Here is a 17949-nt window from a genome sequence, read left to right on the forward strand (position 1 = left end):
GGAGAAAAATCCTCTAGATCTTGGGTTGTTCTCAAGATTAGTGTGCCCAGAAGCAGAAATAGCTGGAAGAGGATGGAGAGGGGATAACCAGCCTCCTTACGACTGCCACATCCTTCGCTCTGGGTGAGGGACACTGGTGACAATTACAGCGGCTGGGATCCATTGAGGTTCTTACCCACCGTGTCAAGTGTCACACTGCACACTTTACCTCACTGAACAGTCACAACAACTTAGTGAAGTGGAAACATATTTCTGCAGGCCACACAGCTACCAAAGCTGGTAAGCAACAGCCAGGCGCTCTCTAGGGTGGAGGCAGGGAGTCCGAGTGATTTACCTGTGGTCGTATGGTCACGAAGTCACCTCCAACACTGATTTAGTGAGTACCGAAGCCTTGCTCCTAAGGGAAACACAGGGTTAGGTTCCTGCAAGCCTCTGGTCACATTTTTGTCCACCAATCAGTACATAACTTTATTTTATGTATATTTCTGTTTAAAGACTTACCTTATTTAATATACATTGTTGGTTAGTGAACACTGAACTCACACGCAGCAGCACTATACCTCGTGCCTGGATGCAGCTTCTCTAACACACATACTTCTCTGTTAAGGCGCATGGCACGCCGCAGCCTTCCTGCACTTAGGTGCACTAGATAGCACTTCAGCTATGTACTTCAGAGCCATTGTAAACAGTGAAAACACCAACAAAAATGCAAAAAAATATGGCATTAAACAGAGTGTGAGGACACGTTTATCGTATGAGAGCTGACACGAGAAGGCAGGGCGTTACCTTGTTCAGCCTCAGCTGGGACCATGAGTTTCAGGCAACTCAAGTTTTTCACCAGTCTGCACATATCCTCGAATGACCACTGTGAGTATTGGTTTTGGGGTTACAAATAAATGTTGGTGAGCAGGCAAATCTGCAAATATGGAGTCCGTGAATAATGAGGACAGACTGTACCTCAGGCTATGGGCATATTTCTTGCAATTCGTGCACTTCTGAGAGAATCCTATGGAGCTCATGATATATCTTGCTTGCTCTTGGTTTTGTTCCTCTTAATCTTGGAAGTAACATTTCTGTGACTTCCCAGTTCAAATAGCAGCTCCTTGGAGGTAAGTTAGAAGCCCTGAAATGAACTGCAGAGCAGGAGCATGTGGCCCCTTGCAAGAGTGTCAGGCTGGGACTCAGGTCCTCCTGGATGGGGTGACAGCAGTTATCAGAGGACCTGGCAGGCTCCAGACTCCCTCTCATGGATTCCAGCCTTTATTCACCCTTCCTTGGCCTGTGTTTTAGGGTGACGGCAGTGAGGGTTAGAGCCATTTTTCTAGTGTTTAGATTCTTGTTGATATAGCTGTTCATGATTTGTGGCATGTTATAGCACATGGCAGGTTAAGGTGAAGTTTATAGAATCGGAGAGATTCAAGTTCACTGCTGGATCTTACCCTTCACCCATTGTGTGATCTTATATAAATACCTTAATCTAGTCAATCACCAGTTTCCTCATCTGTAAAATGAGGGTCATCATTATATTTACTCCTTAGAATTTTTGTGAAGATTAAATGCATTAATTCATGTAAAGTGCTCAGTACAATGCTTGCCATATGGTAAACACTAAGTAAGCATTAACTTTTAAAATTGTATTATTTTACATATTACATACATATTAAAATTATATGGCATTTGAAAAAAAATAGCCTTTGATGTTTTTGCCTATATAATGTATTGATTGAATACAGACTTTGGAATCAGATTAACTCAATTCTATTCCCAACTTCTCCTTTTCCTATCTGGGTAATTTGGGGCAGATTACTACACTTCTTTGAAAGTTAGCTTCCTAATCTGTTGAAGAGGGAAGAAAAGTCCAACTCTCAAATTGTTCGAAGTGTTAAATGACATAATGGACTTAAAAGAACTTTAGCCACTAGGTCTAACACATGATAAGCCTTGATAAATCCTTGCTGCTATTATGATTTTTAATATTATTAACAATAATATGGTTACTCTTTCTGAGAGTGTGTTACAGTGCATTCTGTAGCTTCTGGAGTTACTTCTTGTGTCCTTTAACAGACTTTCTTCCAACAAAGTGCATGCCTGAAAGGCATCCTGCTTTTTGATGGAGGAATTGCTATGTGGTCCTGCGGAGCACTCCCAGCAGATGAGAGCTAAGGATTCAGCAGCCAAAGGATGGGTGGAGCTGGGCAGCAGGGCAGAGGGGTGCAAGTTCTGCTGCATAAAGGCTTTTTGCTTCCTAATTCTTTCCATTCTAGTGTTTCTGGGGGGCTTGGGGAGGAGGGAAACTACAGACAAGAACCTTACGTGTCCGCACTGGTGAGAAAGAGGCTCAGAGCTGCTGGGAGACCAACCACAACGACAGGAGATCGCAAAGGGACAGGAGGCTCTCCCTGAGGGCTTGGAGGAGCAATGCTAGTAGGCCATTTTGCAGCCAGAAATGTGTCTTTGTGGGTACATCTCACTACGGGGGGTGATTTATCTTGGCTGCCTGTCCACGGCTGCTCAGCGGGGCCGCCACATGCGTGCCATGTCTTCGCATTAAACCATCCATTGCAGAATTGTTGACATTCATTCCACAGTTTGACCTTTATTTCCCCCTCTCTCCCCCAAACTTCTCCTTCCGCCGAGTCGTGCAGGTGGGTAAATCTTCCTCTGCTGCATCCGCATGCTGGGGAAATTGGCTGGCTCTGCTAAGTGTGATTGGAGCCGTTTGTTTTTAAGCTGCACATAAGCATCAAGAGAGATTTATAACACTTTCCTTCTTGCCGAATCGACCCACTGGGAGCCATTAAAGTTTTATTGCTCTCTGCAGTTGCCTGGCCAGAGTGGAATTGAGGGGGCCTGTAGTTGGAAAAGCTTTTTCTTCCATTGGCTTATTCACAGGGAGTAGAGGGTGGAGGGAATAGACTTGCTGCTTCTTTTGTTCAGTCTCCTCGTTTTGGTCCCAACCGTTTCTAAACATCACTGAACTCTTGGGATGACACCCCCCATATATTCTGCACTGCAAGCTAAGCCTTCTTGCTCTGTCAAGACCTCCCTAAGGTCCCACCTCTTCCAAGAAGTCTTCTTGTGTTGATCAAATTAAGGCCATGAGTTTTCCTGATACTCCTCTTCCTCCTGATACTCCTTGGCTGGACTCCAAGCCCTTTCTCATTTCAGGGGTCCTCGTCCCAGATTTTGATGTCTATTGTCCTTCAGACGTGCAGCTGCCTCTTAATGTTGGGTAAATGTACAGATGTCTTGGTCATAAACCCTGAAGTTTTGTAATCCTGAATCTAGGGGAAGTACTAGAAATTCTTTAGCTCAATGTAAGCAGTGACTTACATCACTCAGGTTCATGTAGTGACTGAGGTATTCTCATGGCCTATCTAGAAGGAACAATCTTTGTAGGAGATGCTCTCATGCCAGATTTTAAAAAGGAAAAGATTTCCAGTGATGGCCTCAGCTTTCTCCCACTCTGTCATTGGGCCTTTAGCTGAAATAGGTAGACACAGCTTGGTTTCTGTTGGAATAAGACATCCTCATTCATTGCCAATCTGTAGTGGAATATTATTGTATATTTACCATGTGCCAAGCACCATGGACATTCCTGAGATAACAGAGCCCTGGGCCCTGCATCTGTGGAGCTCATAGCCTAGCACAAAGATCATTTTAAATAATGTCCCCTGAATAACATCTGGAATGAGACCATGGCCTGGGCTTTGTGATCATTTATGCAACTATGAGGGCCAAGCCACAAGCAACATCAATCTTCGACATAATAAGATACAACATGTAATAATAATAGTAATAACAATAATCATAATTAGCATCTTTGAGCAGCTATTTTATTCAGGTACTGCACTAAATACATGGATTATTTCATTTTTAATTTGATAAAAATCTCACAAAATAGGTTTTAGCTGAATGTTATGTATAAGGAAACCAGAACTCAACGAGGATACGTTGACTGGCCTGAGGTCGTACAACCAGCTGGTGACTGAACCAGCCTGTAAGCCGGACTACAGCCACACAGGGTCATGTACTCTCTTCTGCTTCTCCGCATACCTGGCAGCCTCGGGAAGGTTTTCATAGTCATCGATCTCACGGTGTAATTTCAGGCTGCTGTTTCATCTTGCATATGTATTTGCAGTTTAAACTGCAGTCCCCAACCCCCGGCTGTGGACCAGTACCAGTCCGTGGCCTGTTAGGAATGGGCTGCACAGCAGGAGGTGAGCAGCAAGGAGTGCGAGAAGCTTCACCTGTATTTACAGCCGCTCCACGTTGCTCTCATCACCGCCTGAGCTCCACCTCCTGTCAGATCTGATCCACCCCACACCCATCCATGGAAAAATTGTCTTCCATGAAACCGGTCCCTGGTGTCAAAAAGGTTGGGGACTGCTGCTTTAAGAATGAAAGCTTTAGATAGGCTGTACAATTTTATCATAAGGTGTAGAGTTTTGACAGGCATGGACACCTTGAATGAGGTCCCTCCCTAAGGCTCCCACTCTGTCAGTTCTCATCCTTAATACACTCTGATTTTACTGGGGATTGACGGTAAGATCGCAAAGTAGTTAGTTGAGAGCCAAGTACTGAGGTCAGAGTATGAGAGTTCAATTCTTGCCTCTGCCACTTATTATTAGCTGAGTGACCTTAACCTACTGTGTGCCTCAGTTTCCTCATCTGTAACATGGGGGTGATAAAAGAACCTATTGTATATTCTTAACGTGAGGGCCAAATGAAAGTAAATGCATTTGAAACACTAATGACTGTGCCTGGCACATAATAAATCTTCAATAAAGTTTCATTTTCAATATCACTCTTTTCAAGTATCTAAAGTCATTCACACATATCATCACATTTAGCCTCATAACCTGGGGTAAAAGCTATCATTATATAACTTAATTAAGGAGGAATTCTCAGAGAGTAAGAAAGACACATGTTCGGAGCACTGGAGTTCACTGAAATGAACCAAAGCAGGGGAGAGGATTTCAAATTACTCATTATACTCTCTCTCTAGAATAAGCCCATCTTCTGATTACAATAGACCAAGTTATGTTCAATATTCTTGGTTGAAACGAGTATCCTTTGGAACAACCTCTTTGATTTTGAGCCTGAGCTGAAATGGAACATCTGGTCATGATAGCCACTTAAGAGAGACACTTGCTTTTCCTGGGCACCTAATGTTCCTCAGTGTTGTTCCTACGATGTCAACCATCCAGAGCTCTCGCCGTGGGTCCTCAGGGCACTGTTTGTTATGATATAGCCCCTCTCCCCCCAACACATCCCAAAGGCCAGAAACAACAGTGCAGCGCCACCTCTTTCTCCGAGAGTTCTTGTTCTGTAACATTTTCCAGATTTATCTATGAGGGTGAAATGAAACAAGTGGAGGAAATTCAAAGTATGTGATAGTTACATGTGTGTGCTTAACAAATTCATCTCTTTTTAGCCACTATTAGAGTATGATAGTTATGCTGGTAATATAATAGTGATAATTGTTATTATTGTTTCACTGGGTATTTGCTATGGCCGCAGCCATAATACTAGGCAGTTGGTCCATGTTGTTGATCCAGGCAGGAATCCTACGAGGCAAGAACATCTGCTTTAGAGCTTCCCTTAAGACTCCAAATAAAAACCATGGATAGATTCAAGGGCCACCATGACCTGTCCCTCGCAGCCGTGTTCACCCACGCTGAGCACTGCTTTCTTTCTCACCTCAGACGTCGGGAGCGGGTTCCTGCCTAAGCGTCTGTGCACTTGTTGGCCCTCGGGAAGGGTTCTGCCAGATGTCTTGCTTCCACGTGAGACCCAGGTTTCTGCTGAAGTAGCCTCCAGAGGCAGGTCTGCCCAGACACACTTTCTGATGAATCCCTCCTCCTCACTTTGGTTTTATTCACAGCACTTACCGCTATATACTATCACGACAGGTGTTTGTTTTATAATCTGACTTCCTCATGAGAATCACAAGCTATCTGGACAGGGATTTTGTCTGTCTTGTTCTCCCTGCATTTCTACCTACAGAAAGTCTTTGGATATGGTAAGCACTGAATAGATACTTATTGAAAAAATACAAACATCGAGTGAAGGAATTCATAAACTAAGCAAATGGCTTGGAGGGGTGGATGAACTTCCCGAGTTCACGCAGCTGGTGTGTTTGTCAGGTCACTTCTCACGGCAGAACTCTGGTAGCTTTACCTTTGGTGCACCGCGAGGCTGTCTAGCCCTGGGTGCAGGTAGGCAGGACCAGGGAGGTCTTTGAATTGCACACAAGTCACTCGGGAAGTCAAGATGAGGATGCACGTCAGGTGACGCCCAGCCTATGGCTGTTCCCTTTTCATCCTTAATGTCTTTTTGTGAAAATACGGATCCCATCAATGGCAATCAAGTGATATTTTGCTTCTTCATAGGAGCTGGACCATTTATTGGTTATTTGCTCGTTCCTGAGTACAGGAGAGTACGAAAATCTCCCGAACAGAACCACATTGAGCCCTGAGCCTGCATCCTGCCTAAAATTTAATAGTCTTTTCTTAGGAATCATCTTAGAAATCCTGGCCATATATTTGGAGAACATGTATATAGAACATGGTACAAAGAGCCCAGGCTGGCAGCCCAAATATCTGCACCGAGGGCAGCTGCTCCCTTGCTGACCTACAGAAAGTGCCTTCATCTCCTGAATCTCAGTTTCTCATCTGAGATGGAGGGGTGGGCAGGACCATCTGCAGCCTCCAAGAAGACTCTCAGCTCTGGGGACACTCCCTGGTGTCTCCTTGTTCTGCTGCTATGGCCGGTAGATGCTCTGCATGCCAGCTCTCCCTCCCCATGGCCCCGATGTGACGTGAAGCATGGTTCTTCCATGAAGGGGCCAGGAAAGAAGAAAAAAAGTGCCTATTAACAAGTCATTATTTAAATTTGATTTGCTTAGCCCTTTTCCTGGCCTGGTGAATTAAAAAAGGGATATCTCAGAGGGAAACAAAAGCAGGGGACTTGAAGTCATACATTTTGAACCTGCCAATTATGAAGACATTGTAACTGTGAGAAACACCCAGAGGTCTAGAGGGACCCTCCTGTCTCCCCCAGGATAAGGGCAGTAGGGAGGGAGTCCTCCTGAGACAGAAAGGGAAAGAGCCATTCTTCAGAGCTGGGAGCTGGCCAGTATGTCTTCTAATTTAATTACTTATCTTTTTCTCAAATTGTTTATGGTACACCAGACTATTAAATGTGCCATAAGCAAACGGCTCTTGAAAGAGGAAGTGGATTTATTTGTTTTAGTTACCACTCCAACAAAAGTCTATTTCTTCTGCTAATTAAGATTCCATTCACTAATTTAAATGTTATGCTAATTAAAGTATAATTCTGAAAATGTAAAAAGGAGTTAAAAATAAAAAGAAAGAAAAAACCGAGTTGGCCTTAGGAATTACATTAAATTTATTGCCTTGTAACAATGGCCAGCGGCTCCCGTGGGGCGCTGGCTCCCGATTATTTACACCGTCCTCACACCCTCACACTTCAGCTCATTAACACGCACCTCCCCTCTCCCTCTCTGACGGGAGTTTTCTTGTGATGCCTTAAGATGAGTTGTGAGTTAGATCCTTGAAGCGATGTGTAGAATTTCTTCAGCTGGGCCACACGGAGTGTTGCAAGCTGCTGCTTGATTTGATGTTTAGAGAGAAAAAAAAGAGAAAACATCTGGATTTGTGCTTTGTAACCAATTTCTGGAGCCAAGTTGCTGTTACTCCAGCTTCTCCACCCACTCTGGAAGCCTGGGTATTTCACAGAAGACGGAGGATGGCTTTTCCCGGCCAAGTCAGTATCTGGTATTTTGAGCATCTGGGATAACACAAAGGAAAACGAGGATTCTGGGGACCCCCGTGGACATTCATGAGGGCCCAGTCACGGGAGCCTCAGCTCTGCCACCAGCCGAGGGAGCCGTCTTGAGGACTAACGCATTCGAGCTTGCCTGGTGACAGACACAGAGCAGGCTGCCTGCGTGTCCCCTTCTTCCCGCCTCCAGTTTTGAGGCCACAGCACCAGACTGGAAAATAGGACCCTGGAGTGTTTTTCTCAGCTTGAGCTCTTGTCTGCCAGGTGATCATGTCTCTGTCTTCTACTAAGGCAAAACACACAGAGCCAAATGTATTAGTTATTTATTGCCTCATAACAAATTATCCTAAAACTTAGCAGATTCAAGCAGCAAATACTTACTATCTCACCATTTCTGTGGGTCAGGAATCTGAGAGAGGCTTCTTTGGGGTTTCTGAGTCAGAGTGTCTCAGGAGACCTGGCGATCACCGTGCCAGCGGGGGCCACTCACGTCGGAACCTGCACATGGGCTGCCAGCCAGGCTTCAGTTCCCCATCACAACCACCCCTGCTCAGGGCTTCCCCCAGAGCAAATGACCCAAGAGGGAAGAGTGTGCGGCATCACTGCCTTCTAGGACGAGTCTCTGAGCCCGGCACCCTCACTTCTGCCTTATCCCATTATTCTAAGTCCCTGAGTCCTGCCCACGTGCAACACGGACAGGCGTCTCACAGGCATTGACACCAGGGGGAGGAGACCTCGGGGCAGTCCTGGAGGCTGGTCTGCCTCTGTGTTGACCCCTTCTGACCCAGTGCTTTGCTCTGTCCCTCCCTTTTCTGGCCAGAGCCTGGCCCTCAGGCCTTCCTGCAGCCAGAGCCACATCTAGCCACTGGCCCCCTGGCCAGCCCAGGCAGCCCGGGAGGGTAAGCTCTGCAGACTTGCTGGGACCTGCCTGTCCAGGGGAGAGGTCACATTTCCACTTCCAAGGGACTTCCGCCAGGGCTGTGGTAAGAGTGGGTGGAATGAGTCATCATCTCCCGAAAGGTGCTGTCTCCATAAAGGCTGGTCTCCGACATGCTCTCAGCCTTCCCTGGGGCAGGCTTTGGAAAGGCCATTTCGAATGAGGCGCAGGGGGCAGCAGCCTTTCCTTTTGGTCTAAGCGACAAGAGCTAGGATTGACACAAAGAGAAGCTGGTGAAAATGAATTAACATGCATCTCGATCTGATTTTCAATGCTAGAAAGAAGAAGGAAGTCAGCACCTTGGAGTTGAGTTTCATGTCTCCTCTGGGAGGGTTGGCCACTTCTTTTCATTATTATCCTTCTTGACAATGGGAGAGTGAGATGTTCACACTGTCAACCTAAGGCCACAGTCTAAGTTAACTCTTGATGATTCCTGCTTTTCGCTGGCCTGTAGCTTGGAAAGAAGAGGAAGGAGAGGTGGACACCAGGTGGGAGTGGAGGGTGGGGGGCGGAGAAATCAGTCCTGGAGAGTTGGATCGTTTAGCAGAATCACCTTTAGCAGATGCATGAATCTGGATGGCTGTCTGCTGGGAAAATTGTGTTAAAAGTCTCCCCAGAAACTGGACACGTTGTTGCTAGCTCAGTCACACAGCTGGGGTACACTGGCGTTTCCACTGGTGGACCGCAGGTATATTCGCCTGCCTTCAGGACTGAAGGGACTGAGGAGAGGCCAGGTGGGAGGGATAGTGACTTTCGGAACAGATCAGCGTGTGAGGGGGGGTGGGGATGAGACTTCCTCGAGCTCTGCCAACATGGCACGTCCCTTCAGGGCCTGGGGAGAGGAGACAGTTAACCTTGGCGCTATGTGTACAGCCTGCTCTCCACTCACTGTGGTGTGCACCTGATCTGCTCAGAACATGCATAGCAGGTGCAGACACACCCTGTTCACTGGTCTACGAGCTTTGAGACAGAGAGGGAGTTGCAGGCACAGACTGTACCTTCACTCTTATTTATAGCTCAACACTGAGCCACTGATTGATTCCAACCCTATTAAGGTTTACAGATTTCCTTCTGAGAGCCTCACATGATGTCCAGTTGTCTCTTGCTTGCTCCTGGAGATAGCTCTGAAGATGCATGATATTCATACTCGACATGATCTCAGGATGGAGTTTATGGGTATTTTCTGTGAGCAAATATTTACTGAACATTCACTAATACACTGGGCCCCGTGTTAGATACTGAGAAGCACGCGGCAGTCACAGAAACAAATAAGACCTGATCCCTCACATCCAGAGGGGATCTCGTGTCTCCCATGTGAGGACAGCAGATTGGGGATAGGGTGACCTGGACCCTATCTTCACTCAGACACTCGCCACCTATATGAGCTTCGGCAGGTTACCCAACCTTGAGTAATCTGGGGCACTGTGTGACGGGCTTCGTGGTGTAGACAGAGCACCGGCACGGCAATCGCAGCAAGGCCTCTCCTGGGAAAGAGCTAGAATGACAGGGATCCGTGAACGAGCTCCTGGAGTGGCCCCGATAGGAGGCACCCAGTGTCTGAACTGTGGGCGTGACAGTGGCCTGGAGCAGAGATGTGGATAAAAAGGCAGCAACGATGAGACCTGTGGACTGTCTGGACAGGCAGGATGGGGAGGGCGGATGGAAGTATCGTAAATGTGTTTCTTGGGCGACCGGGTGGATGTTGGTGTTATTAACTAAGGTGGGAAACCTAGGCACAAGCAGGGGAAGATGGCAAAGAAAAGAAATGTAGCTCTATTTTGGATGGGTTGTACTAGGGGCTCCTCAGTGTGACCTGGACTCTGTGCTCCAAATTCAAGGACGTCACCTAGAATTGCTGAGGATCAGAAAGACCACCTAGGAGCTACAATTAGTGGCAGTTTTAAAAACTCCTTTCATAAGAAGTGAAATAAATCTGGAGAGATGCCCTCCTCTCCCCTCAGAGGCCTGTCCTTTGTCGGGCTGGGTGGAGCGGGGTGACAGAACATCGATCGGCAGGAGATAGATGGGAGGAAAAGCCCTCGCTGCCCGCTGAATCAATGCTCCCTTAAAGACTGCAACAAACAGGATTAAAGGTTGAAAGACATTTATTGAGGGGCAAATCTGAGTGTATGTTTTATTAGTCAGCCCCGGTACTGGGTTTATAGAAATGCCCAGCCTAGACGCTGCCAAGAGCAATAAATCAGGGCTTTCTTCTTTGGCCGGCTGCCTGGGCAGTGATGTGGGGGGGCGTGACCCCAGGCCAGCAGGATGGAAGAGAGTGTTGTCTCCAGGCCATCTGGGGTGGGGGTGGGGCTGGGGGAGGGGGCGCAGAGCAGAATGACTGGCCAATGCCCCCTCCTGGTCTCTTCCTCCAGTGGCTCACAAAGGAGATAAACGTGCTTACTGCCCTGCCTCCAGGCCCTTCGGAATTAGGATGTTCCCCCCACCTCCGCCAAAATCCAAAATCGTTTGCCTAACCTTTTGCCTGACTGATTCAGAAGCTATTAAATGCACGCCATCCACACAGCTGGCCATTAATTGGGGGCCAGAGCTTGATTAATGAGCATTATGCTAATGTCGGGTCAGGGGGCAGATTATGTGTAAAAGACCAAAACAGTAAGTCAAGTCAAAAGCAATAACACCACCTTCCATCCCTCCTCCTCCCTAAATAAGTTGGCAGCTGGCGGCAAGTGGAGAAAAGGCATATTGATGAGACAGCACACAAGAGCCTGGCACTTGCCTTGGTTCATGACATCAATGGGGAGTCAGGCTGAGATGTCCCTGCTTCCCTCCAAGGAGGAGCAGCAGCCACCTTGGAAAGGTGGGCTCCCGCGCCAAGCTGGCCTCAGGCAGGAGTGGGCAGCTATGGATCTCGGGAGTGACACGTTCCAGACTATAGTGTCTTTTTTAAAGGTCCTAAATCTTACACGAATAAGTGATAAAATGCCCCATTATGAACGTGTCCACTTGAAGTGTTCATGTCCAAACACTGAAACGGACTTGGAAAAGTAAGTCCTGAATCAGGAGATCTTGGCCCGTTTGGCGGGTGGGACACTGCTCAGCTCTGCTGCTCCCGGTGCTTGCCCCGGTCTTTCTCCCTCCGGTCGCTCCTCCGGTCGTCTACATGGAATTCAAAATCCCCTGAAGTTCTTTCTCTCTTGCTCTCCTCATCATGCTCCACACTTTCTCCAGGAGTGACTGTGTCCTTTTCATGACAGCAGTTATCAGACGTGTCTCCCAAGCTCTACATCCTGGCAGAATCCCTCTCTGAGACCACACGCTGACCGACACCGTCCTGTGTAAGTTCCATGATATCCAGAATGCACTAGGCTCCCCCATGGGTTTTTCCTGTGTTGTATTGGTTAATCACAAGCATTTGCTTGATCTCCTGCTAAGGAAACAGGCTTCAATCTGGGCTTGCCCCATCTCATTTCTGGCACTGCCCAGGCCATTATCCTCTGCTGTTTTTATCTTCTGTTTCTCTGCCAGTTTCCTCTGCCGCTTACTGAGGTCAGGCTCTTACTCTCTCTTTCACACCATTGCAAAGTCTTCCAGCCCCTACCGCCTTATGTAATTAATGCGCCCACACTGCCTCGGCTGTGGAGTTTCTGAACCATTCCTAGGCACAACGGCTGTTTATTCTGGGCTGGCGAGGGCTTCCCCACAGCCAGGCTGCCTGGCATCACATTCAAGTTCTTCAAACTCTGGGTTTGGCTGACATTTAACCCTACTTCCCGCCCTTCTCCCCGTCCCCTCGTCCCCTCCATGCACAGGGCCAATTCCTTTACCTGGAAGTTAACTCACGGCCACACCTCCGTGTCCTACTCAAGATGTTGCCTTGGTGTGAGTCTGCAGGGCCTCAGGTTTCTGTCCTCAGCCAGGTCCTGGAAATGATTTTATAGATGATGCGAACAGATTTGCATAACAATGTAGAAAACAAGCCTAGAAGATCAAGAATGACAAGAATCTGGGGGACAGACTAAATATATTGGATGGCAAAATCACAATCAAAAATGAAACTGGCAAGCGGGGAACTGTATATAATCATATTAAATTTAACAGGCATAAATATGAAATTATTCTTGATTTCAAAAAAACAATATTTTAAAAGATATGGGATAGGAGAGTTATGGTTTAACTAAAGCATCAACTGAAAAAAATTCTACTGATTGTAAGGATAACTTAAGACAACACAGCAAATAGTTACCAAAAAAGTAAACAAATCTTAGGCAATATTGACATAATCTACAAGAAATATGGCAAGAGTCTTCATTTATTCTACACTAAGTATATTACACTGGAATATGATATTGCATTCAGAGTACTATACTTTGTAAAGGAATAGACAGAAAGGCATGTTTAGTGAAGATCAATTAGGGAAAAAACATGTGAATTATTGGAGAAATTATTTCCCTCAATATTCCTTTCAAGACTGAAATTGTGTAAATGTTGTTTTTTTTTCCCTCCTCTAAGGCCCTTTGAAATTTTCTTTATTCTTTTGGGTCTAAATGAAATGCCACCTCTTTAAACCCTTCCCAGTATGTTTCTTCTGAATTCACTGCATCCTCTGTGACGATTGCATTGCATTTTGCTTGAACTTCTACTTGTATTTGGGCCCAGGTGCTTCTATTTCTGTCCTCTGTCCACAGACTGTAAGCAACATCAGGGCAAGACTGTGTTTTACTCATCTTTGTATTTCAGAACTTAGTGGAATCCCTGGTACCTAGCATATAATTATTAAATGTTGAAGAAACTCAGATACATAAACAAAATTGTCCTTGAAACTAGTATTATCCAAAGTGTGTTCTACCTGTGTTCTGAAGTTTACAAGCAGAGCCTAGTCTCAAAACTATGAATACATGTTCCAGAAAGAGTTTTATGGTCAATTAAGTTGGGGAATTGTTAGGTTAAATAAAGTTAAGCTGGCTTTTCCCCTACAGGATTATTTAGAGCTTTTAATGTTAATGTTAACTGTGGATCATCCAATGATAGCTATTACACGCAGGAGCTAGCAAAATCACTTGACCGCAGAACATGGTTTTTATGCAACATCATTTGACATTTCATGGAGCGTAGTTTGAGAAATACTGAACTAAGCCTAACTTTAGAAAAATGACACAGGGCCTGTCCAAGAAGTGCCAGAAGTTAGAGTGAAAGAGGTGAGAATCTGGGAATATATCTCATAAGATGAAGGAAGGAGACCACATACTAAGACACCCACTCTAGACGTCAAGAAAATACATGTTTGAAAGCTTACAGAAATGTTAGTGATGACAGCTACAAAAGATTGGGACACTCTGAATATAGAATCACAAAATTTCCTGATAAGCAGAAAAATAAGTGAAGCTTCTAAAGACATAGATGTGGCCGCAGAGGGGGCTCTCCGAAGAGCTCAGCCCTCAGGAGGGAAGTGGAGACAGAAGTCCACAGTCTGACACATACAGGCGCCGTAGGAGACTGGCACATGGACAGGTAAGACAGGCACAGTCGAGGAGGGTGTAAGACCATTTTAGAACAGTTCATTCGTGTATGGACAGAGGGCACACGGGTTCCTTCAATGTACATGTAACCATCTGTTACGGGTGGCTAGTTAGGAAAATCATCATCTGTAGGTTTCGATGTTGACCTCTGTTTTTGGTTCTACCTTTTTCAAAGACTTAAATGGTGAAATTAAAGGCATGATTTTTTTTATCAAATATGCATATAGCAAATAGCTAGGTAGTCAATATGTTGGAAGAGGCAGTCAGGATGAAAAAGATTTCAACTGCTGAGAATAGGTTACCAAAATGATTACAAAATCAAAGTAAGTAGAGGTAAAAAAAAAACGAATGTTTAAAATTACTATAAAATCTGTAGGGGGATGGGATGAGAAGGATCTGACTTCATTGCATGTGGAGCAATGGAAAGTCACAGGGGTACTGTTGGCAGCACAATAAATAAAAGTACTTACTACAAATAGTCAAATGATCAAATTTAATACAAATGTAATGTTTGGGTGAAGGAGGTGATAATTTCACTGTCTTCCTTAAAGGCCATACAAAACGTGGAATGTTTTGTTCTCTTTTGAGCATGATTTGAGAGTTGTATCAACACAAAGATTTTTATCAATGGAGATGGCCTAGGAAGGTGAAGGGAAAAATAAAAATCCTATTTGAAGAAAAATGGTTGAAAGGACTGGAGATATTTCATTTGCAAAAGAAAAGACTTTGGGGAGACATAGCTTCTTCCAAATACCTGAAGCATAAAAAGAAAAAAATTGGATAAGCTAGATGGTTTCCAGTGTCAGAATAAAGAGTAATGCCTAGGAAGTAATGCCTAGAAAGACAGATTTCAGCTCAATATGGTATATTCAACTTTTTAACCACTAGTACTGTCCAGCGAAGAACTGACTCACCCTGAAGGTCCTCAATGAATTGCCTGCCCATCAAATGAAGTGATGTGCTTGCAGGCACTGGCTACAGATGTTCCTGGGCTGCTTTACCCTCTCTCCTTCTGTGTTAATCTGGGTCCAGCTGGGAAATGGGAACCACACTAGGTATTTCAAACAGAGAGAATTCAATAGAAGAAATGAGTACCGCAGGTACTGGGGGACTAAACAAGCCGGAAGGAATCACTGAGTGTTCTAGAGGTAAGTGTAGGGGCTGGCTGCCACTTCCGTAGATGGGAAGGCTGCTTCCTCCCTCTTGGGAGCAAGAGGCGCAGGTGTCAGGACTCAGGGGCTCAGACGGGAAGGCTGTGGCGTTAGTGCTCATTTTTCTGAAAGTGGGCACGTCTGAGAGAACATGGTGAGACTAGTTCTGGGAGTTCAAAAAGAAGCTAGAGGCTGGGGCCACCCACCGCTGCTGGGGCCTATGCCACCTCTGTCCACACAGGAGCAGGAAAAAAGAGGAAGGAAGCACCCTTCCCACCTTTCCTCTTCATTCCTGCACCTCCAGGTGGCAGAACTCCTGACATAGCTGACTGGCAAAACATCTGGCAAACGTAGTTCTTGGCATCCCAGCCTCACAACCACAGGGCAAAGCATGGAAGGATGCGCTGCAGCTGAGAGCCAGTCACCAGCACAGTTATCCCCTGGGACGGCTTTACACACACCCATGAGTGTATGTGAATGCCCTTTGCCCTTGGGGAACACTTCGACCTGGTAGGATTCTCTCCCTGGCCCGTGGGGCCAAACTCATTCCTGAACAGAGAGTCCTCAGGGACCCTGCTTTACTTTCCCACTAACACTTACGAATAGATGTGGAGAACCCAGGTAGCCATGTTTTCTCCTCCTTTCCTTCTTTTCACCATTTTTCTCCTTTTTCTTCTTTCTACTCCCTCCCTCCCTCCTGTCCATCTTCTGGCCTTTCTTCATTTCCTGTTGTCCCACAAAGCACTTGGGAGGGTTGGAGAGGGGGTTTCTGTAGTGGGTTACATCAAAATGTCCTTCTTCCTCCTTCAATGCAAAATGTTGGAAGTTTTAAGTATGAAAAGGTGGCTATTGTTATCGCTGCTTTGCACTAGCTGGTTTCATCGCGTTAATTCCTTGGTACCGCTGATTATCTCACGTCTGGATTACGGATTATCCATCTATGCCCAGTGACTCCTTTTATCAAAGAGTTCATACTTAATGGCGAACATTTAGAAAGTGCAGATAAACAAAAAGGCTAAAAATAGCTCATATATAATCTTACTTGGAGGCAATCATCACTGTTCAAAGGTTTAAATATCCTAGTCATTTTTATATATTCATAAACCACATATATGTATTTATATAATTGATATGTAAATTATATACATAAATATATGTATTAAGATATTTGTACCATTTACTACAAATGGTTTTAGAATCTTTTTGGTATTTTTATGTTATATGGGCATCTTTTCTTTCACAAATCATCCATAATGATGTTTAGTGCCTACACAGTATCACAGCACATGTCTGTATCATAATTTATCTAACCAATCCGTATCACTGGACATTTGGTTGCTTAGAATTTGTTGCTATCACACATATTTGTGTATGTGTTTGATTATCATAGAATAAATTATTTATTGCCTTCTTTCTATTTAATGCATTTATAACATTTTAATTGCCAAAATATTTAGGCATCTTTTGATTACAAAAGGCACTTTAAAAAACTATTAAAATGTTTAACTCTTGTACAAACCTTATGGTCTTTTACTGAATCTGAATCTTTATCTGTATCCAAATCCAACATTTTTCTCTCTTGTTCAACATAAAATAAATCCTGCTTATTCTCTTTTTTCTTCTTTCTTTCCCTAACAAACTCTCTTTCTACTCAGTAAAGTTTCAGTAGATGCATCTGGCAGGATAGTTCCTGCTCCCTTACTCTGTTCCTTAAACCTAAATATCATTTTCAAGCTTTGAGAGGCCTACAAATGAAGACAATGGGGATCTGACACTTTTGCTTTGAGATTCCTGAAGCCCTCATCAAACTTATTCTAATCCAAAGCAATTTAACAAATATTGATTCAATGAGCACTGTGTGCCTAGCACTGTGCTAGTTGTTATGGGATCACAGAGATGTGGGTCTGTCCTAAGACAGCTGATAGCTTGATTAAATCAGGCAGCAAATTAGGCAAGAGACTATACAATTAAAAAAATAAATTTAATTAAAGCTACAGCCACAGTAACACTCAAAAGGACAGATGAGTGTAAGTACAAGGAAGAGGTGAAACTTAGGAGACCCCAGCCTCAGTCCATTAGCCAGGCTGCACCACGTGGACACCTCAGGGCATGACTTCAGACGCTGGACACTATCCTTTAGATACGAGGTTTTTAGGTTTAATTCTCAAGTGATCGCTAGAAGTAGCTCCAGAGTTATTTTTTTCTTGGAAGCTGAGAAATGAGGTCTAAGTAATAATGACCAATGCCAGAGGACAGGGCACCTAGGATTCTTTTTCCCTTTACCTGTGAAGAGTATTTATGGTAGAAGACACGAAATATGATGGAAAAATCGAAGGTGAATCAGTCCTGTCCTTGGGCAGCTTACAGACCTGTACGGAGGGAGAGAAGAGGTACATGTTATACTTACGTAAGTAGCAATCATGAAACTTATATATAGACAAATGTTCAGACAGTTACATGCCATAAGTAATACATGTAGCATGTCATGAGAATTGCTAGTAGGGTGCTCTGGAGGATAGAGCTTTGAGCTGGACCATGAAGCAGCGGCAGAATTGAAATACGTGATGATGGA

The 17949-nt window shown here is 44.9% G+C and overlaps 1 protein-coding gene across 1 annotated transcript in view; it reads left to right on the plus strand.

The window, feature by feature from the left end:
* The window catches only part of LOC138383672 (opioid-binding protein/cell adhesion molecule), a 1040866-nt gene that overhangs the window by 129633 nt on the left and 893284 nt on the right, over positions 1-17949 (plus strand). The window lies entirely within an intron of this gene.

The sequence above is a fragment of the Eulemur rufifrons genome, chromosome 6 (assembly GCF_041146395.1).
Source record: "Eulemur rufifrons isolate Redbay chromosome 6, OSU_ERuf_1, whole genome shotgun sequence".
NCBI classification, from domain to species: domain Eukaryota; kingdom Metazoa; phylum Chordata; class Mammalia; order Primates; family Lemuridae; genus Eulemur; species Eulemur rufifrons.